The 23,543-nt window shown below is 42.0% G+C and overlaps 1 protein-coding gene across 4 annotated transcripts in view; it reads right to left on the reverse strand.

Moving 5' to 3' along the window:
* MYO1D (myosin ID) overlaps nt 1-23,543 on the reverse strand; it is a 352,561-nt gene that overhangs the window by 254,858 nt on the left and 74,160 nt on the right. Inside the window, exon 1 of one of the 4 annotated variants that reach the window (XM_067021775.1) lies at nt 1,610-1,699. The exons of the other annotated variants lie outside the window; for them this stretch is intronic. The gene's annotated coding sequence lies outside the window, so the exon portion shown is untranslated. Of the gene's footprint in view, nt 1-1,609; nt 1,700-23,543 lie in introns of those variants that run through there. 4 annotated transcript variants of the gene reach the window in all.

Genomic DNA, 23,543 nt, shown 5'->3' on the forward strand with positions numbered 1-23,543 from the left:
GGTTTCTTTGGATGCTGCTGGTAGAAAAGACCAGTAGGGGTTGTAAGCCAAGAGTGAAGAAACAATGTAATATTTTGGAGGCTGGGGATTTCCTAATTTCCAAAATACAGAAGGGTAAGACATAAAAAGAGTTGAAGACAACCTCAGAGCGCTAGGAGGAAAAGATAACAGAAGCTGGAACAGGTCTTGAAATCCATTTAGTCAGATTTTCAGTTGTAAAGAAAATTGTCCAAATACGTTTATTTCTTCTCCCTCTTGAAATCCCACTAAAATGTCAGTAAAGGAATAAAAACAGCAAAATCCGTACCAGAGAGAATGGTAGAGGAGACATTTCTGGCATAAATGGAATTCGCTTTTTTAAAAAATGACTGCCTAAAATTCCACAGTGCAGATATACCCTTATCCCCTTATCCTTCCTGCTATTATGAACAATATTGTAGAAAGTACAATATTGCACACAATCTTACAAATCAGTGCCTTTATTTCTGTGAAATGGATTCCCAGGAGTGGGATGGCTGGTGGAAAGGTATGTGTATTTTAAAAAGTATAACATGATCCCACCACTCACACATATAAGAAGCTAAAAATCCACCCTGTATATGTATATAAATTGTACATAAATATATTTTGTAAATGATTACATGAGCATGGAAAAATATGGAAGGCTGCATATTATGTCTTACGTATTTTTAAATACATACAGTAGGGTGATGAGGAGGAAGGCCATGTGCGCAGTTAGAAGAAAGCCAGAGGAACTAAGAAAAAAAAGAGTAAAAAAAAAAAAACAACCCAGCACACATGATATGACTCCAATTGTGCAAAATCACGTCTTTTTTTTTTTTTTTTTTCTCTGTACGCGGGCCTCTCACTGTTGCGGCTTCTCCCATTGCGGAGCACAGGCTCCGGACGCGCAGGCTCAGCGGCCATGGCTCACGGGCCCAGCCGCTCCGCGGCATGTGGGATCCTCCCGGACCGGGGCACGAACCCATATCCCCTGCATCGGCAGGCGGACTCTCAACCACTGCGCCACCAGGGAAGCCCACGTGTCTATATTTGCAAAGAAAAAATTCAATATAAAATTTAGAAAACCCATATATATTTACCATTGATACATTAACTCACACATATAAACACATATGAACCAGAGCGAGGCCAACACCCAAGTGGACGTTTCTACACAAGTGGCTGCCACTACACTCTCCACCTGCCGAGAGGCAGAGGCAGAGAGAGCTCGCTTCCAAGAGCTGGGAGAAGGGAGCACCAGAACGGGAGAATGCTGGTCCATGGACAGCGGCCGGGTCTCTGAGCACTCCTGTTGTAGGGTCACTGCAGCAGAGAAATAACTAAAACATTTGAGACCAAATGGCAAGACCCTTAAACTCCCTTTACACTGGAATGAAGGCTGTCGGCTATAATTAGGAGTGGAAACAAACATGCTGATAATGTCAACAATAAATTAAGACCAACATTTTTATCAAGTAGTTAGTGTATGTTTAAATAAGAGTTATTGACTGCTTTAAGGTTTTCTGTGCATTTTTCTCCTGTGGTTTTCCTATACATCCTCCCCATTGTTGGACAGAAAGTTTACACGGTAGCTAAATGCACCAACCTTGGAATCCCTGACACCTGAGTCCAAAGGCTCACGCTGCAAACTTAAGAGCAGCGAGCCTATGAAAGCTGCTTAACCTCCATGAGTTTCAGCCTCCTTCACCTGTAAAAGAGGAGATAATTATACCCTTCCCTCCCTCTGGCATTGAGTACTTTAAAAAAAAAAAACAGCAGTTAATCTTATGCATCCAATTATGTTCTGCATGAAGGAGATTTTTAATGAATGCTTTTATTTTATTAACATTGCTACGAAAATCACAGCAATCCCTACACACAAGGAATTAATGCAGTGATCCTAATTTGGTTCCCTGCCTCAGCTGTCAATCAACACGAGTCATAAGCAAAATGTCTACATAACTCATGTTCAAAGACCCACAAAAATAATAAGAAGCTAAGCCTTTCTGGCTTAACCTGAAAATTTGAAGGACATGCTCGACAGCTATCTTCAAAGGTAAGAATTGAAAGGACAACATTATTTAGTTTAAAAATACACTGTCCAAACAGAAAAATAAAGAGGAGAAGGATGTTAGGAAAAAAAAATTGCCTCGTGAGTCTGGAACTCTGTGACTAAGAGACAGCAAATAACATATTAGATTAGAATGTTGTTCTAAGATTCCAGATCCGTCCAATCATGTACTTTCTCTGAAATTCCATTTCATTTCAAATAGAATGTTTTGTTTATCAAAACTTCTGAGCATCTTTGTAAAACACAATAGATAAAACCATCCACTGAGTGGCTATGAACTTGAAGACAGTGGCAAAGGCTTAACAAAGTACGATATTAAATACAATGTTTCCGCAAAAGTTTGGTTGTTGAAGACGAAACTTTCAATTCGGTTAGCTCTCAAAATCACCACTAGATGGCGTCAGCATACACCTTAACACCAACCCAAGATTTCCTTTTGCTTTGGAGAGCCTCAGGGTATGAAGTAAGCGAGCACTTAGGTAATCCTCACCTCTTTGGTTTGCCTCTAGGAGGAACGGCAGTAATTACCCTAGATGACAAATGCGTGATACCACCTCTTACAAGAGACCAAAGAAGGCATTTCTAGGACCTCTGTGTGCAAACCTTTTATGACAAACTTTTATCATTCATTCTGCATAGCTGAAATATTTCAGGTTTCACAAATTTTATAATTCATTATTCAATATCTACTTTGTGCCAGGCACCGGGTGTGACCCTGGGGATTAAAAAAGGAATAAAGAGGGCTTCCCCTGGTGGCACAGTGGTTGAGAGTCCGCCTGCGGATGCAGGGGACACGGGTTCGTGCCCCGGTCCGGGAGGATCCCACATGCCGCGGAGCAGCTGGGCCCGTGAGCCATGGCCGCTGAGCCTGCGCGTCCGGAGCCTGTGCTCCGCAATGGGAGAGGCCACGGCAGTGAGAGGCCCGCGTACCACAAAAAAAAAAAAAAAAAAAAAAAAATGTATTGAATGCGCTGGATATTTTCACTGGCTTCTGAATGAAACAAAGAGGTTCTAAAAAGTTTTTGAATTAGTGAGTAGCAATGGAGAAAATACCAAGGTTATGCCTCTGGAGAACAACAGTCTTTTGTACATCAATTCTGAAACATCTATTATTATTATTTTTTAATTATTTGGTTGCTTCCGGTCTTAGCTGCGGCAGGTGGGCTCCTGAATTGTGGCAGGTGAACTCTCAGCTGCGGCAGGCGTGTGGGATCTAGTTCCCTGACCAGGGATCGAACCAGGGCCCCCTGCGTTGGGAGTGCGGAGTCTTAGCCACTGCGCCACCAGGGAAGTCCCCGAAACATTTATTTTTTAAAAAGCATAGCCTTGGGGCTTCCCTGGTGGCGCAGTGGTTGCGAGTCCGCCTGCCGATGCAGGGGACGCGGGTTCGTGCCCCGGTCCGGGAGGATCCCACATGCCGCGGAGCGGCTGGGCCCGTGAGCCATGGCCGCTGAGCCTGTGCGTCCGGATCCCGTGCTCCGCAGCGGGAGAGGCCACAGCAGGGAGAGGCCCACAGACCGCAAAAAACAAACAACAACATAGCCTCATTAATTTGCACATGTGCTTCTATAAAAGATTACCTGTAAGTCAAGATGTATGCAGCTCCCTCAGATCAGACAGGGACAGACTACGTGTACAACGCTACAGAGAAGTATGACACTGGGGGTGGGGCAACACGCACAAAACAATCCTAAAGATAATGAAGTGCTAATTGCGAACAGGAGCTTAAGCATGAAGGCAGAACCATGTGGCAAGATTACAAGTACGGGAAGGAGGCTGGCCTAACCAGAGCAGAAAACTTGTACTAGGGAATGTCAGGGAACAGTTGGAAAAGTAGGAGGGAGTCAGATTTGATATGACAGGATTCTTTTTTTTTTTTTTTTTTTTTGCGGTATGCGGGCCTCTCACTGCTGTGGCCTCTCCCGTTGCGGAGCACAGGCTCCGGACGCACAGGCCTAGCGGCCATGGCTCACGGGCTTAGTTGCTCCGCGGCATGTGGGATCTTCCCGGACCAGGGCACGAACCCGTGTCTCCTGCATCGGCAGGCGGATTCTCAACCACTGCGCCACCAGGGAAGCCCAGGATTCTTTTTTTAAATTGAGGTATAACTGACATGCAACATTATATTTGTTTCATTCATACAGAGTAACGGTTCAATATTTGTATATACTGTGAAATGGTCACCACAATAAGTCTAGTTAACATCTGGCACTATACAAAGTTACAGATATTTTCTTGTGATGAGAATTTTTAAGGTCTACTCTCTTAGCAACTTTCAAATAGGCAACACGGTGTTACTAACTCTAGTCACCATGCTGTACATTACATCCCCATGACTTATGTATGACTGGAAGTTTGTACCTTTTGACTCCCTTCACCCATTTCCCATCCCCCCCGCCCCAACTCCCACCTCTGGCGATCACTAATCTGTTCTCTGTATCTATGAGCTTGGGTTTTGGTTTTGGTTTTTGTTTTTTTTTACGATTCCACATATAAGTGAGATAGTACGGTATTTGTTTTTCTCTCTGACTTATTTCACTCAGCATAATGCCCTCATTTCAAAAATGGCAAGATTTCTTTTTTTAAATGGCTGAATAGTATTCCACTGTATATATGTACCACATCTTCTTTATCCATTCATCCCCTGATGGACACTTAGGTTATTTTCTGACACGACAGGCTTTGAAAACCAGACTGTAGAAGTCTAAATTTGATGTGACTGGAAACAAGAAAAAAAGTGAAGACTTTTCTAGCTAAAGAGATCAATAAGGCTGGGCCGCAATGAAAGGAACAACAGTAGAAATGAGAGAAAGAGAAATTTGAGTTGTTTCAAAGGGAGAGTGGGCAGAATTTGAACACTTGCTGAACACGAGAGACAAAACTATATTTAACTTTTGAGTCAGGTGGAAGAGAAAAATGAATTTATTTTGGATGATGAGATTCCAAAAGGTACTCCCGAGGATTCTAAGTTCACCCGCTAACAGAATTCAGTGTTACCCTTGATCGACTTCTTAAACTGTATGGACTCTATCACCAGGAGGAAAATTCTCTGTGAATAGTCTACTATGTACTTAATAATATTTTTATTCATGAAAAAATACTATTTATTTCATGAGAACATACGTTTCAAATAGGTGATGCTTAACCACATTGACTTGGCCTGTTTTTTTTCCCTTTTCAATGCGAAGGCAATCTTAAATTGCTTTGAATGTTCACATTTCTCAGGAATGTTCACCTACACATGCCATTTTTTTTTCTTTTTTTTTTTTTTTGTCTTCCATTATCTCCTCAACCAACTCCAATCTGGGTTCCTGTCCAGCACTTCAGTAAACCTTGATCAAACTTCCCAAAGTAAGTTCCCAATGAAACTGCTAAATCCACTGGCTGACTGTCCTCATCTTACTGGTGTCCCAGCAGCATCTGACACCGACTCCTATTTCCTCCCCACATTCCTTCTTGGTTTCTGTGCGGCCACATTCTCTGGGTTTTCCTCCTCAGGCTCCTCTGCTGGCTCCTCTTTCGTAAAGATCTCGAAACACTCAAGTCCTCTAGGGTTGGGTCCACTATCAACTTCATATACCACCTAAGGGATGCTCATTTGAGGAGGCTGGAGTAATGATATCTTAGTCCTACTCTACCCTCTGATAATCAACAAGACAAAATAAAACCAGAAAAGAAAACTTTACCTATGAGGAAACAGAAAACTAGCTACAACTCGGAAACACAATCTGTGAAGTAAGGGTGTGAAGTGCTGGAAAACGAGCCCTCATGGAAGAAGGCTGCTAAGAGCGAGCGTGTGCCTCTGCAAAGCCCAGGCGAGTCCTCCAGAAGTGGCTGCAGTCCCTAAGTGGCCAAGGCAACTAACTGTCTTTTGACAAGAATGGCAGGGTCTCAGGATGCAGGTGGCTGCGGAACAAAATAGGTCCCGTTTGACACTTCTCAATAGCTGCAAGGTGGAGCTACGTGAAGAAGTGAGTAGAAATTATTCAATACGTTTTTGCAAAAAAGCAGACTGTCAGAATGGAGAGGAGAAAATGAAAAAGTAGATACAACTGCTCTATGGCAGGTGATCTTCATAAATGAAAAGAGGTAATGCTAACTCACCTCCCAGGAGTCTCATGGCGTACGTATGGGACCTGCTTGCTAGTCAAGCAAACTTCTTGCCATTTCAGGGCAGAGTGTTGGTGAGAAGGAGTCTAGAAATAACAGATCCCAAACTCAGCGATCTACTGGTCCTTCTACACACTATCTTTTAGCAACTAACCAACCCAGAATGAAACACACCTATTCAAAGATGGCAGTAATCAAAAGTGAAACAGAATGGCACCCATGATAAGATGTTAAAGGAAAAAAGTAGGCAAAGAATTGGACGGACAAAAAGCAGATCTAGAATACCCACGAAAGAAAAAAAGTGTGCCATAAAGGAGAAAAATTATGAAAAAATATTTCTGCATGAAAACAAAGAATGTAAAGAAAATATAGCCCTATAAACCAAGAGATCAAAGAAAACATTGTTAAAAAAGAGCAAAAGCATATTTAAAACCATTTTTTTAAAGGAGATAAACTGAAAAGAGCTCAAGGAAATAACCCCAAAGAAATGAAGGTCACATTAAAAGACAAAGAAAAGGGGAATGGGCACTGCTGAAAATAGCCAGGGCCAAGAAGAAGGGGTAGAGAAATGTAAGCAAAATGAAATGGAAAAACAAAATTCAAATAGAGAGAAGGAATTCTAGAAGTGGGAGATAACGGAGGTGACATAATTGGTATTCCTGAAGACTTTAGTATATGGCAGTGGTGACATTTCAAAACAGCAATAATACCAATAATAAATGTCAATAAATGGTGTTAGAAAATGAGCTAGCCACCTGGAAAAACAAAATGCAGATTGTTAGTGTGGTGGCTTGAACTGTGTTCCCCCAAAAAGGTACGTTGAAGTCCTGATCGCTGGTACCTGGGAGGGTGACCTTATTTGGAAATAGGGTTTTTCAGATGTGAGCAAGATGAGGTCATTAGACGGGCCCTAATCCAGTATGACTGGTACCCTTCCAAGAAGAGGAAAATGCCTGTGAAGACAGACAGATACCGAGGGAGGACGCCCTGCGATGACAGAGGCAGACGCAGCCACCAGCCGCAGCCTGATGGTCACCACTGGAAGCTAGCAGGAGGCAAGGAGGGATTTCTCCTCTACAGGTTTCAGAGGAAAGTATGGCCGGCTCACACCTTCATTTTGGACTTTTAGCCTTCAGAACTGTGAGACAATAAATGCCCATTGCTTTAAGCCTCCCAGTTTGTTGTAATTTGTTGCAGCAACTCTAGGAACCTGATGCAACTAGTTGTACCAAAATAAATTCCATGAAAATGTGTCTCAATTTCACTTACATTTAAGGAAATGAAAATCCAACCAACAATATGATACAATTTCTCACCTACAGATCAAGAGCTGGTTTTTTTTTTTTTAAATTAATTTATTTTTGGCTGTGTTGGGTCTTCGTTTCTGTGCAAGGGCTTTCTCTAGTTGCGGCGAGCCGGGGCCACTCTTCATTGCGGTACCCGGGCCTCTCACTGTCGCAGCCTCTCTTGTTGCGGAGCACAGGCTCCAGACGCGCAGGCTCAGTAGTTGTGGCTCACGGGCCTAGTTGATCCGTGGCATGTGGGATCCTCCCGGACCGGGGCACGAACCCGTGTCCCCTGCATTGGCAGGCAGATTCTCAACCACTGCGCCACCAGGGAAGCCCAGATCAAGAGTTTTATAGTGATCAATGTTAGCAAGAAAATGGAGTCACAGGTATCTTCCCCATCACAGGTATTGTCTTAATTGGTCTGACCCCTTTCAATCTCCATACAGCATGGAGGCATGACCTGAAAATATAAATCTAACTACTCATTCCTATCCTTAAATCTCTTCTGTGGAAAACCTCAATGTCAGGCCAATCTGATATTGAGATACTGGCTCATCTCATGCCAACTACTCCTAGTCACTGTGTGCTCTGGCTGAGAATAAAACAAATTCTTTCCCATCGAAACTGTACCCCACCCCCATCATCTCACACTTACTTGTTTCCTTTATAGTATTTACCACAAGCAGTTTCTTGTTTATTGTCTGTCTCCAGGGGAGTACAGACCATATCTATCTTGATCATTGTTTTATCTTCAGCATGCAACATGCTCCTGGAACTTATAGGGGGTGGTTAAATATTTAATGAATGAAAAAATAAAGGAATGAATGAATAAATTCCTTTAGCTCACCTCTACTCTCTCAGAAAATGGTTTTACATTCTACTTACAGAGAAAATCCAGGCTATCAGGTGTGCAAAACTTTAAATCACCTGCCATCCTTACCATTTTTTCCTATTTATATACTTTGTTTCACTTCTCTTATTTCCTTGTGACTTTCAAAAACTGGGGTGGGGGGAGTATTAAATATAGCAAGATGTCATCTAGGTAAAAATGGGCCATATCCCCATGACCCACCATAAAATAATCTTTCCCTTCATGTGGGAAACTTCACATACTCTAGATATAAATAGCAATTTTTATTCCAGGAAAATATGATTGAACTGTACCAACTCCAACCAAGACAGGCTTTTTTTTCACTGTTAGAGAAGGAAGTTACAAAATACATGGGGTTGACTTAGAATTGGAGATTTCAGTATAAATTTATGGATTATGGGAGATAAAAGGGGGGATGATGTATGTGCACATACATTTCCTAGTTCCGTCTGCTGAGAGAGCTTAGAAGCAATGGCACCCAGATGTTGGCTTATAAGTACCGTCCTTCTTAACTAAAAGGACCCAGGACTCCTTGGAGAAAAAGCTGACTCCAGAGCTTGGACAGGGAAAATAGAAGATGAAACTGGAATAGCATTTGAGCCAGAAAGTAGGGAAGTACTCAAGGGACAATGGGGACCTGTCAAAAGGCCAGAGCAGCCAGCTTGAACGGGCTCCTGGCCAAATCTAGTACCACATGAGCATTAACATACGTAATGCTAGGAACATTATAATCCTTTGGATAAAATAAGAATCTATGAGTCCACACCAACGTAAAAAAGAAATAAGAGAAGGAAAAGCCCTTCTTTAGAGTGGAATGCCACTAAAGAAATACAGAAGGAAGGATGTGAGTTAGAAAATGATCCATGTATGCTAAACAAGGAGTTGAAAGTGTGACTAGGAAGACGATATTTACACAGACTCAAAGGATCGCCCCACAAATCACTTATTAATTACAAAAGGGAAAGATAATAATTTTTATAATTATAATTCTTATAACCACTTAAACCAACTGATCAAAATTAGTATCACCAATATTGAAACAAACGAACGCATGTGCCTGTGGTGGTTAACCTGATATGTCAAGTTGACTGGGCCACGGGGTGCCCAGACATTTGGTCAAACATTATTCTGGGTGTGTCTGTGAGGGTCATTTTAGTTGAGAACACATTAGAATCAGTAGACCGAGCAAAGCAGAGTGCCCTCCCCAATGTGCGACCCTCATCCTACCATCAAAGGCCTGATTAGAATAAACGGGTAAGAAGGCATCCTTTCTGCCTGGCTGTCTTTGAGCTGGCTGGGACACAGGTCTTCCGCCTTAGTTCACACTCAGACTAGAATTTACACCATCAGCTGTCTTGGGTCTCCTGCTTGCCGACTGCAGGTCTTGGACTTCACAGTGTCCAAAATTTGGTGGCCGACTGTACATCTTGGACTTCACAGTGTCCAAAATCACATAAGCCAAAAACTGTTTACACACACACACACACACAATCTTATCCTGTTGGTTCTGTTTCTCTGGGTAACCTAAACTAAGAGATTTTGGTACCAAGAGTGGTTCCAGGGCTTCCCTGGTGGCGCAGTGCTTAAGAATCCGCCTGCCAAGGCAGGGGACACGGGTTCAAGCTCTGGTCCAGGAAGACCCCACATGCCGCGGAGCAACTAAGCCCGTGCGCCACAACTACTGAGCCTGAGCTCTAGAGCCCGTGCTCCACAACTACTGAGCCCATGTGCCACAACTACTGAAGCCCATGCACCTAGGGCCTGTGCTCCACAACAAGAGGAGCCACGACAATGAGAAGCCCGGGCACCGCAACGAAGAGCAGCCCCCACTCACCGCAACTAGAGAAAGTCTGCGTGCAGCAACAAGGACCCAACTCACCCAGAAATTAATTAATTAATTAATTAATTAATTAATTTTAAAAAAGGAGTGGTTCCAGAGGAACAGAATTTTAAGGATGAGTTTTTTTTCCCCCCCACATCTTTCTTGGAGTATAATTGCTTTACAATGTTGTGTTAGTGAATCAGCTATACGCATGCATATATCCCCATATCCCCTCCCTCTTACGTCTCCCTCCCACCCCTCTAGGTGGTCACAAAGCACCGAGCTGATCTACCTGTGCTATGCGGCTGCTTCCCACTAGCTATCTATTTTACATTTGGTAGTGTATATATGTAAATGCCACTCTCTCACTTTGTCACAGCTTACCCTTCCCCCTCCCTGTGTCCTCAAGTCCATTCTCTACGTCTGCATCTTTCTTCCTGTCCTGCCACTAGGTTCATCAGTACTGCTTTTTTAGATTCCACATGTATGTGTTAGCATACAGTATCTGTTTTTCTCTTTCTAACTTAGTTCACTCTGTATGACAGACTCTAGGTCCATTCACCTCACTACAAATAACTCAATTTTGTTCCTTTTTATGGCTGAATAATATTCCATTGTACAAATGTGCCACATCTTCTTTATCCATTCATCTGTCGATGGACCCTTAGGTTGCTTCCATGTCCTGGCTACTGTAAACAGTGCTGCAATGAACATGGTGGTACATGTCTCTTTTTGAATTATGGTTTTCCCAGGGTATGTGCCCAGTAGTGGGATTGCTGGGTGATATGGTAGTTCTCTTTTTAGTATTTTTTTTAAAACCCCACATTTGTTTATTTATTTATTTTTTTGGCTGTGCTGGGTCTTCATTTCTGTGTGAGGGCTTTCTGTAGTTGTGGTGAGCGGGGGCCACTCTCCATCACGGTGCATGGGCCTCACTATCGTGGCCCCTCTTGTTGTGGAGCACAGGCTCCAGACGCATAGGCTCAGTTGTTGTGTCTCACGGGCCTAGTTGCTCCATGGCATGTGGGATCTTCCCAGACCAGTGCTCGAACCCGTGTCTCCTGCATTAGCAGGCAGATTCTCAACTACCGCGCCACCAGGGAAGCCCATTTTTTAGTTTTTTAAGGAACCTCCATACTGCTTTCCATAGTGGCTGTTAACAATTTACATTCCCACCAACAGTGCAGGAAGGTTCCCGTTTCAGGATGAGTTTTCTGAACTGGTCCTGGGGGTTCTGGAATTGGCTCTCTAATATGATCAGATTTACAGCCACTAATGACTCTATTTCTAGTAGTAAAGAGAGCACTGATAGTCCATGGTGTGATCTGGCCACAGAGGTACATCAATATCGCCATCGTGGGGACTTCCCTGGCAGTCCAGTGGTTAGGACTCTAGACTTTCACTGCAAGGGGCACGGGTTCGATCCCTGGTCAGGAAACTAAGATCCCACATGCCATGAGGCGTGGCCAAAATGTAAATAAAAATAAACTTGCCTAGAAAAAAATCTCCATTGGATACTCCTAATCAACCTTTGTAAGAAACAAAGAGCTGGGTGACTATATATGATATTTTCAAACATTCTTGGAAAAGTAACAGGTATAGGAAGTTGGCTGGGAGATCCCAATGTCCCTGGACAAAGTGGTGAATGAAAAGGATGCCCTCAGGGATTCAAATTCCCAGCTCAAGAGCCATGAAATGACCTGAAAGCTTCTATGTGTGCCCTGAAGGAGAGCTGTGTCTCCTGTAGCCTCGGGACTGAGAACCCAGAGAAAGACAATTCCTCCTGGTAGAAGGCAGTGAGGACATGGCCATCACTTCTGTGGTGTCTGCCAAAAACACACAACCCGAATCTAATCAGGAGGAAACACAAAACAACCCTAAATTGAAGGATAGTCTACAAAATAAGTGGAAAACTTCACAGTCAAGAAAACAGACAAATACTGAATAATAATCCAGATTAGAAGAGATATAACAGGAACTCCCTGGCGGTTCAGTGGTTAGGACTCCATTTCCTTCACTGCTGAGAGCATGGGTTCGATCCCTGCTTGGGGAACTAAGAACCCACAAGACACACAGTGTGGCCGAAAGAAAAAAAAAAGAGAGAGAGAGAGAGAGAGAGAGAGAGATAACAACTAAATGCAAGGTATACTTCTAGGAAGTTTCTTCTAGTATTCTTGAAATTTTTCTGTAAATTTGAAACTATATCAAAATTAAAAGTTGCTAATAAAAATCCAACTTCCATGCTTCCTTATATAGTAGGTTTAAATTTTATTAATTTATTACTTTTGAATAGACAATACAGACTCTTAGTAAAAGATTCAAAAGATATCAATGAATAGGTAGTGAAAAGTATTTCTCTCATCTCTGCCACAGCTTCCCTCATCAGAGGTAACCACTGCCACTGGTTTCCTGTGAATTCTTCTGGAAATAGTTTAGGCATACACACACATATGCATTCATGTAGTTTTTTCCATGGATGACATTTGTCTCTCTAATTAAAAAAATATATATCTTGGCAATGGCTTCATGTAAGTAAATAGAGAAAAGCCTCATTTTTAATGCCTGCATAGTACTTCATTTCACGGGTGAATATACAATAAAATATTTAATTGATTATTACCAATCATTTGTTACTATGAACAATGCAACTATATATATAATGGCATATATTTCTTTGTGCATATGTGTATATACACTTATAGAAAACATTTCTAGAATTGAAATTGGTAATTCAGAGGATTATCTGCAATTTAAATTTATGAATTATCGCCTGTTTATTTTCCAAAGAGGTTGCAGCAATTTATACTTCCACTTACAATCTATGAGATTTCTGTTTCCTGGGTGTGCGTTTTTTCAACCAATGATGCCTGGCCCATTTCAAAAGGACAGCCTATATTGCAGTTTTATTTTCCAAGTACACAAAACTTTGATCCCTTTCTTTACTGGTGTACCAAACTTAAGCAACACTCATTAACTTACTGCCAACTTTAATACGGCTCAGTTCATCTTCCCCAGTTCTTAGGGGAGAATCTCTCCCAAGGGTGAAGGCATCTTGTTTCTCCTTCTGGCAAAATCATGGGCTCTATGTGATGGAGTCAATTTGTTTTATCCCCTTTGTTACGGTATGTTCCTGAGATGGGCAGGGACTATGTTGGAAAGATTACGAACTTTAGAGTTATACGGCCCTGGAGCCCTGGGTTTGAATCCTGCTCTGCTAGTTGCTGATTGTGTGTTCATAAACATGTGAGTAACTAGTAAGTGCCGTGTGCCAGGCACTATGCCAGGAGCCTGAGTTACAAAGAATAAGGCATGGCATTGTTGTACTAAAAGGTTTACATAAACAGGCAAGGCCATGTGGTAAGCATAATGAAAGAGTTTAAAAATTACATAATTTTTAAAAATCATTCCCTTCTTCCCTCCCTCCCTCCTTCTGTTTCTCTCTCTCTGTCTCTCTCTCTCTCTCACACACACACATACACACACACAGATACACACACACATGCTGTTTCAGAAAAGATTTAAGGCAACAACAAGATAGAAAGGATGGTATGGAAGCTTAGAGAAAAGATACCTAATCCATCTCTAGTAGTGGGAAGGTTCAAAGAAGGCATCCTAAAAATTAAATTACTTGACATTTAAGCTGTTTATGTGATTATACAACCTCCATATAGGTGATTCTAGGCACCTCTTGGTTTACACTGCCTCACGAGCATCTGAGATAGGATGGATGCTCTATGTTGACTTTTTATTAACACACTGCGGCCTTGGAAGAGAAGGCCTGAGCATACCACCTCAGCCCACCAGTGCAGCACACAGGCCTACCTGGACCCTCACAGCAGACAGAAGGGCGCATTAAGAAAGCCTGCTCTGGAAACCGACGGCGGTTTAGCACCAACCAGCTCTATGATTACAGGCAAGTGATCTTACCTCTCTGCTAGAGACGGTCTTTCTTCATCGGAAAGGTGGGACAATGCTAGTATCTACCTCACCTCCCAGGACCGTGATAAGAAATGAGACACTCCACCATGGACCCCGAGGCACACTAATGGCACGTGGTGCAGAAGACCGGGTCCTATTTTTCCCGCAAGCGGCACTGCCAGCCCTCTGAATGGCAGGAAGTGTCTGTCCCCCTCGCTCAGGTCCCATTGTCCCGCTTGCTGTATCCGCACTGTGCCGCGTTTACCCTCAGGCAAGGGTCACTTTTGTTAGTGGAATGAATCGTGATCCAGCTAGGCGTCACGGACAGAAAGCGTTCTTCTGGGATGGACCCTCTTAAGCCAAAACCCCTCCATAAAAACACTTAGGCTTTTCACAGGATACAGGAAACTAGCTAGGGCCACTGGAGGTGGTTTTATAGACTTCCTGAGTTCATCTCTTGGTTTTCTTCTCCAGAGCAACATCTCTTCATGTGAGCAACACCGAAGGGAGTCAACCAGAAAGTGTGGTCTGAAGATGCCTGGCTGAATTATTCATTCATTCATTCATTTCCTTCCTCCCTCCCTCCCTTCCTTTTCTCCCCTTCCTTCCTCCCTTCCCTTTCCTACCCTTCCCTCCCTATGGAAATAATTTATTTTTGATATATACCTTTTAAGATTACGATTGCTTTTTCAAAACACAGTTCTATTATATAGTAAGGCATTCCTTGTAGAGAAATAGTAACTTTAAATGTTCTCACTGCTATCTTTAATTTTATTTGCATTCATTCATTCATTCATTCATTCAGTAAATCATGATTAGTGTCCATGTTCTAGGCACTGTGCTGGGAGCCATGGGTGGAGGAACGAACAGGCAGACCTGTCCCCACCCCAGTGCAGGGTAATGGGAAGGACAGCACTCAACAGGGGTGTGGGGAAGAGGCAACAGAATGTCCACTGCACGGGTGGAGGGGAGAACATGTGCCTGAGGACTCCAGAGCGGGACAGTGTGACCACCGCAGAGAGAGCAAGGGGACAGTGATGTCAGGGGCGTGAGGGCAGAGGCTAGAGTATGCAAGCCTTGCAGGCACATCGTAGGGGTTCTGGGCTTTCTCTCAAGGGCAGGGTTGTTAAGTATTGATCACTTTTGCTTTTTTGCAAGCCCCCTCTGACCACGGGGTGGAAAAGATTGAGTGCCTGGTGGGGGAGCGGTGAGGATGCTTCTGCATTAGCCCCAGGAAGGGACGACCAGGGCTTCGGTTGGGACAGAGCAGTGGAGAGATGGAGTAGCAGACAGGCTTGAAGAGCGGACGCAGAACTGACGAGACAGGATGACAGCCTGGGTGTGAGACGTGAGAAAGAGGGAGGGGTAGAGTCTTCTCACCTCCACAGCTGAGCAGACCATGATGCTGCTTGTGAAGGACAACGGAGACAGTGGAGGGGGAGCAGAATTTTAGGAGGTGACCGGGATTTAGACGGGCTAATTCCTGAGACAGACAACTGAAGACGTTCCTCTTCTTTCTCTCACAATCTAATTAAATCTGATCCCTTGGACACAAAGGGAACAACACAGAGGGTGGGAGAGTATTAAGAAAACAGAGAGGGGGTACTTCCCTGGTGGTCCAGTGGTAAAGAATCCACCTTGCAATGCAGGGGAGGCGGGTTTGATCCCTGGTCAGGGAACTAAGATCCCACATGCCGCGGGGCAACTAAGCCCGTGCGCCGCAACTAGAGTCCATGAGCTCAGGGGCCTGCGTGCCACAACTAGAGAGAACCCCGAGCGCTGCAACGAAAGATCCCGCGTGCTGCAATTAAGATCTGATGCAGCTGTACACCTGAAACTAACACAACACTGTAAACTGACTATACTTGAATAAAATTTTAAAAATAAAAATTAAATTAAAAAAAAAGAAAGAAAACAGAGAGGGCAGCCAGAAATCCTTACCTGTCACGGTGGGCAAACATTGCCAGGGGACCACATGCTCTACTGCCCAATTTAAAATCAAGAAAAAGATTTTAAAGAGATAGTAGATATCTGGGTTCTATTTTAAGTTTTTCACTAACTGAATTTGGTCATGTCAAGCTACTCAGTGATTCTCCTTTCTTGGTATAAGAAAACACAAAACAATCCAACACCCATTTCCATAAAGGCTATCTCCTAAGGTCCCAGGCAATTTGGTTAAAAATTAAAATACAATGACTAGCTCTCAGTACACTGTTTAAATCTCTTGACTGTGAAAGACGCTTTTACCAAAGATCACAACTCATTAACCTGGCAAAAGGAAACAGAGCATTTTAAGGTATAGTTCAATGAAAACAAGATAAGTCTTGAGGATATAAAACATAATCTGTCAAATACAGCAGTTGGGTTGACATCTGTAAATGGACTGCTTTTCAGTTTGTGTTGTCTTGTCTGCTGGGGTGTCTGGAAAGGTTCAAATTTCAAGTCGGTCAGCATCATGAGAAGGATACTACCCACTACCAGCGCACTCAGCCAACCAGCCACTTTACAATAGGTGAGTCTCTACTACTACTGGTTGTCAGGATATGTCCACACAGGGTAGAGAGTCACTGTCAGGTTTAGAGCCCCTGCACCTTCAACACACTGTTGAAAATGAATCTGAAATGGCCACATTTTGATCTTGCAAGGAAAGCTGCTCTTCCCATGAGATCTTAAAAGGTCTCTAAGCTTACCAAACCCACACCATGGAACTCACATCATGTTTTGGTCATCTGCCACCCTGTAGCTTTTAGACAGTATTTAAATATTTAATTGACTGACGTTCCTCAAATCCTAGTCGAGGAAATACAAAGATGGGTGAACTGAACCACAGTAAAGTCACTGTAAGAGACTACAAGAGTCCACAGAAACTAAAGACCCTCAGACCAAGAGAAAGGATGCTCAGATATTCAAATAATATTAGTAAAAACAAAAACCGTAAAATCAGTAAAAACGAAAAACAAAACAAAAAACTCCCATAACAAAGACGTTATGTATCTTACAATGTCAGCATATGACTACATCACAATAGTATTATTTAGCTATGAGATGCTGAGTGCCTGATAATGACAGCCATGAAGATCTAGACCAAAGATAAAAGGGAAACTGTCTAGGACTTCCCTGGTGGCCCAGTGGTTAAGACTGCATGCTCCCAATGCAGGGGGCCCGGGTTCGATCCCTGGTCAGGGAACTGGATCCCGCATGCATGCCGCAACTGAGTGTGCATGCCACAACTAAGGAGCCCGCCGGCTGCAAGTAAGACCCAGCACAACCAAATAAATAAAATATTTTAAAAAAAGGAAACTGTCCTATTATTTTAAAAAAAGGAAACTGTCCTATTAATGACATGACAATATTTTCTCTTCCAATCGACAAGTAACAAATATAATTTATCCAACACAGGGCTCAACTGTTACATATTTATTCCTTTATATCCATTTCATTTAAAAATGATTTTTGATTACAGTAACCATTTGTCTACCTGGCATGCCTAGGGAAGCAGTTAACTCCACTAGCCTATTTATAAACCCAACACTGCTCAGGAAAATGAGTCAGAAAACTCTTTGGTAGGAATGCACAATTACATAAATGGATAACAATTATACATTTTGAATACTATAAACCACTTAAACTACAGGACTGAACGCTCCTAAAAAACACATACATAAATCCCAAAGATGTCTGAGGACTGAAACTAAATAGGATAAACTTAGGATTCTTTTTTTTTTTGAATGTTGAGTTATTAAGCATTAAAAAAATTTTTTTTAATTTAATTTTTATTTTATATTGGAGTACAGTTGATTTACAATGTTGTGTTAGTTTCAGGTGTACAGCAAACTGATTCAGTCATACATATACATATATCCATTCTTTTTCAGATTCTTTTCTCATATAGGTTATTAGACAATATTGAGTAGAGTTCCCTGTGTTATACAGTAGGTCCTTGTTGATAATCTATTTGATATATAGTGAACTTAGGATTCTTATCCCACCCCACCCTCAAATTTATACTGGTAGGAAGCCCCTCTACCTTACCTGTACCCAGGTATCCTGCTCCCTGGGCTCCCTGGGAGACAGGAAAGCTAAAAGGCATACCTCGTCACTTTTTCACAACTATGGCTAACTTAGTAAATGACAGAACACCTAATCAATATACTGTATCATTTTTCAAAAACTATTGTTCCTTATCCCGGTTTTCATAGCGTGGGAAGGCTTTGCTATTCAGTCTTGTGTCAACCAGCTAGGCAGCTTTTGGGTGTAAGCTGGGTGGTAGCTGGGTGGCAGGTGACACTGAAGAGAAATAAATGGCTCTGTAGCAAAGTGAAAGAATTATTTCCTTTGTAAACACAGCTGTTTTTTGTTTTAAATACACCTGTTTATTCAACTTAAACACCTGCATTATTAAGTCAATAAACAAAGTCCCTGCATTAAGTCAATAAACAAAGTCACACTGAACTTATATTTATTGTGCGCCTGTTGTATCAAGAACTGCGTTAGATATTCTTCATGTATGTTGCTAATCATACGTTTTTAAATATTAACAGAAAATCTTCCCAAACCTTCTGTTGACGTCACATGCCCAGTTACAGGTAAGGAGAAAATCACCGATATATTTAAAGCAGCCTCCTAACCATTATCTCTCCCTGGAGAAATGTGAACCACAAAGCAAAGCTTTCATTGGCCTGGGAGGCAGATCTGTTTCTGCTACAGAGGGGTTTCATAAGAGTAAGGAAACTGGAAATTTGCCCAGCTGCTCCTAAGTTATGTGTTCAGCTATTGTTTCTGTTGGGGTGAATTAACAGCAGCCACTGAGCAGAAGATTTTAAAACCAGCAAAAATATTTACTGAATGAATGGCCAGAAACTTTGTCACCTCGCTCTCTCCTTGGCTTTCCGTGTCAGAAGTCTGCAACATCTATTAAGGTCACATCTCCTCAAGTAAAGCTTTTAATGTTGCATTATCTTCATACTTGGTAGAGCTGGCCTTCTCTCTTGGCTTGAGGCTTTTTGTTTTGTTTTTTTTAAACAACCTTTTTTGTGTCTAAGGTAGAGTGAAGGGTTAACTTCTTTCCCCTGTCAGTGGTGTAGGATACATGTCATTTTGGTAGCCTGACTCTGGGGCTGGGGACAGTAGCCTCAGGGGAAGGAGAGAGGTTAAGTTAGCACACTTACTATCCCTGTTGGAAGTGTCTGGGGCATACAGAACTTTCACAGTGCTAATCTGCTAATACTGCAACTCCTCTGATGCCAACAAGCTTTAAAAGGAAATGAAGAATGTCACATGGCATCTCCAAGTGAAATATGGAGAGCTGCTCACCAGGGTCCCTCAAGAATGGCTGTTCATTTGGGGGTAAAGTTATTACGGTAAGGAGAAGTGAGCTGACTTTGGAAGGGGCTGAGAAGATATAAAAGTCAAAAGTCATCGACTCTTACTGCTCTGCAAAGTGTTCTCATCTTTACATGATATTTGAGATGTTGCATTTTACAGCTTTATTCCTAAATTGTCATCAAGTTCCCTAAGAAACCATGAGCCAGATTTCTTTTAAATTGATTTTTACTCATTCCTAGCATGCTGCCGTGGGACCCAAGGGAATTTTTATTAAGGGAGGAGGGACCTGGCAGCATAAGAGATTCATTATTGGAATTGAAAAGTTTTAAATGGGCCCATGTTCAAATGATAAAAATCAACACATTCTGAAGCCACACAGACATGGATAATCAACGACTCTGCTTGATCCAATCGGCCCTTTTCCACTTGTGAAAATAACCAAGTGCTGTCTACACTCAGGAGCAGCAGACATCGGGAAGTGAACTAAGAGAGGAAGAATGTGGTGGCAAAGAAGAGAGTCAAAACCTAAAAACAGATCAAATACATCAGGAAATGGAAAAAACAAATAATTTTCCCTATTTTTTCTTAGTTCCTAAAGCAGAAAAAAAATTTTTTTATTATTGCTAAGATCAAACCGAGAAAGGAATTTATGTGAGTAGACTGGTGGTCAATGTAAGACAAATACTATAATATTTATTTTTTCTTTTAAGTGTCCCCCTGCAACCGGGCCAATAGGAAAAGCTCTAGCTGCCCTCAGAAAGCAGCTGTCCCTGAAGTTCAGCCTTGCTCATGGAAGCTGCACACAGTTTCTCTAAATGTCTGTTAATGTTACACTTCAAAAAGGAAAAGAAAAGCTAAGTCTACTTATAAACAGCATTATTTCCAAATCTCTAACTGAAATAACTTCTATCGTCCTCTGTGAATAAGAATTGAAACTATGTGATTGAATAACGAAAAATATTAATCGTCTCATTTTCTAATTTCAGGAACTACTCTGTCTCGAGTTTTTGCTTATAAGTCATCTAAGTTTAAAAAGTCAAGGGTTTGGCCAGCATGGCTAGTGTACTTGGCAGAGCCAGAACCGAGGACTCGGCTGGCTTGGTGTGAGCGGGGAGGCCAGGAGAAGGATTCCACCAGTGCAGCTGGGGTGTCCAACAGGGTAGGGGCCGCACGGTGGGGAAATCAGTTACATACGGGAGGATTAAGGAAATAAGTAAATATGTTGAAGACGATGGGAGCCAGGCGTCTCACTTCTGCAGAAGGAAATTACGAATACGGAAGCGAGACAGCGAAAATAAACCCAGGGGGTTACACTGAAACGGGAGGTACTTGGACGAACTCCTGATATTTAACATAAATAGACAAAGAAATAGAAACCCACGCATGTATATGTGTGTGTGCATGTTACCCCTCAAATTCTGCTGAGCAAGCCTGGAAGCAATGATACGCTGGCAGCAACAACTGGACCCACTACCCAGATCTTGGTTTTTAAAAGCCACATACCACCAACAGGAACCAAGGCTTTTGGAAGAAGTGGCTGAATCCATCACCCGGCCAGGGAAAGCACTAGATGAACCTGGAATCAGTATTACTGAGCCAGGGAGTAAGGAAGTTCTCCAAGAATGACAGGGACATGTCAAAAGGATACTTCTGCCAGCAGAAAGAGGCTTCCACTACCCAAATCTGGGACAAATCGTCTGGTTTATTTGGGAAAGTAAGGAGAATGCATTTGGTTGTTGACGATTTCTCTTTCTCTGTTGCGGCTGTATGCACTACAGCTGGTATCCTTACCAGCCTTCTAGGAGACACAAACCGCTGATGAGGCCAAAAGTGTGGGACTAAACTGGCACAAATTCATCACCACAAATGAACACATAGCTCAAATCTGTGCCCTCTTGACAACATGGTTGCTTGTTTAAAATATGTAAGATGTGGATGTGTACCCATCAGAAATATGGATACACTTTGCTAATAAGGTCCTTCTTTGGATACACAGAAGCCTGCATTTATTAATATTTGTGCTTTGAATGCTTTCTTATGTCAGGGTACTAACAATTAGATGCAGAGACAAGTTGTTTCGGTTGCTCATACATACAAAAAAATCTTTTTTCTAAGTTTTGTTCTGCATATCAACTAGAAGAAAAAACTTTTTCTTTTCTGGAAGATAACTTGTAAGACATGGTATCAATTAGGTTGGCCTGAAATGTTTCCCTTCCCTCAATTCAGACTAAAAGATTAATCACTTAGGGAAGAAAAGAATCTTTCTCACTGACAATCTGCGGCTGAGAGTTAGCTTTGACGTTTTAAAATAATTTTCATATTGAAATAATTTCAAACTTAAAAGTTGTAGGAAGAGCATTAAGAAGCTCTCAAATATCCTTCACTCAGATGATTCTCCGGTTGTTAGCATGTTTTCAAATTTGTCTTATTCTCACATAAATGTGTGTGTAAATATCCATATACACACAATATCTGTTTATACAGATGTAATAATCTATTTCTGAGATCAACCGATTTATTTCAACCACAGATTTATACATAAGTTAATTATTCAAATGACACATTAAGTCAAGTTAGGAAAGGTAACTGATGGTGCTGGGAAAGCTGAAGGTTTTATTTTGCTGTGGTTTTGAACTTGGTGGGTGAATCATGCTCTTACACACTAGTTCTATGATCAAACCAAGCTGTCTGTGAAGGCCAGGCATTAAGAAACACAAGTGAAGCAGAGAGTCAGTCAAATGGCATGGCTGGGACTAGACGAGTGTGTGCTCTGTATAAAGGGTGCAGCTATTACTTTCATAGATGGTTCCTATTCTGAAATATAGACTGAGCTGCGCCAGAAGTTCTGATTTTTCAAGAGAAGATAGAAATATGGATTCTTTTAGGGACAGTATCCTATTTTTAAATGGGACTAAGGCTTAAAAAGAATAAAACTGGTCTGGGGCTTCCCTGGTGGCGCAGTGGTTGAGAGTCCGCCTGCCGATGCAGGGGACACGGGTTCGTGCCCCAGTCTGGGAGGATCCCACATGCCGCGGAGCGGCTGGGCCCGTGAGCCGTGGCCTCTGAGCCTGCGCGTCCGGAGCCTGTGCTCCGCAACGGGAGAGGCCGCAACAGTGAGAGGCCCGCGTACCGCAAAAAAAACCCCAAACAAACAAACAAACAAACAAAAAAACTGGTCTGAGGAAAAGAAATTCATCTCTCACTTGTGTACAGCTCACCACACTACCAGTTGACAAGTGCAATAATAACTCCCATTTAATTTTTGGTGATGACTAACAAAGTTATAATTCCATAAATAGGTAATAGACACTGTGCAAAAACAATGAAAAAAATGACCCTACCCTCGGATCCTGTAGTCAATTCCCTTGCAAAGGAAGTGATGCAATAGAAACTACATGCAGGATAAATAAAAAAGGAAGATTGAGCTGGCAAGAATTGATCCCATATTACAAAACAACATCTGCAAAGCAGAGCTTTTTAAAGGAAACTTATGGAGTATTCTCACTTACAAAGAATCTGGTTCAAACACAGTAATTACCAAGAAATTTGTAATGATTCAAAAGAACAAAGACTTTTAATTTATTTTTTTTTCAAAAAAGAACAGGAGCAAGGACGCGTCCTTTGCATTCAAAGGCTGACTTTAAGATTTATGTAGTAAAGTCAGTATTTACATATTACTAATTAGTATGACTAACGTTTTTGTTTGGCTTACAGAACAATTCAATTAGTTAATCAAGATACTACCATGACTAAAATAAAATTGATCCGAATTATATTTTTTTCAACATTTGATTATCCTTTAAGAAGTGTTTCAAGTCCCACCAGCTCTGCTCTCTCCTTGGCACCTCTAGCCTGAATAATCTCTCTCTTTACTGGATACTAAGGATTTACTGTCTCTACAACGTATTTGTCAATGAACTGGATGCTACACTGCGGCCACTCTTTCATTACCCTTTAAGCTATAGAATTTTTATTGCTGTTTAATATTTCAAGTGTTTCTACATCTCCTTATATTCTCCAATAGTTCCAAGAAGTGTTATTCCAAGTGTTCCAGTCTGCAAATTGTTTGTTGCTTGGTCTGTGGTATGTACGGAAACAGAGGGCATTCAGAAACGCTTCATGGCAATTTGACAT

This window comes from Kogia breviceps, chromosome 19 (assembly GCF_026419965.1).
Source record: "Kogia breviceps isolate mKogBre1 chromosome 19, mKogBre1 haplotype 1, whole genome shotgun sequence".
NCBI lineage: Eukaryota > Metazoa > Chordata > Mammalia > Artiodactyla > Physeteridae > Kogia > Kogia breviceps.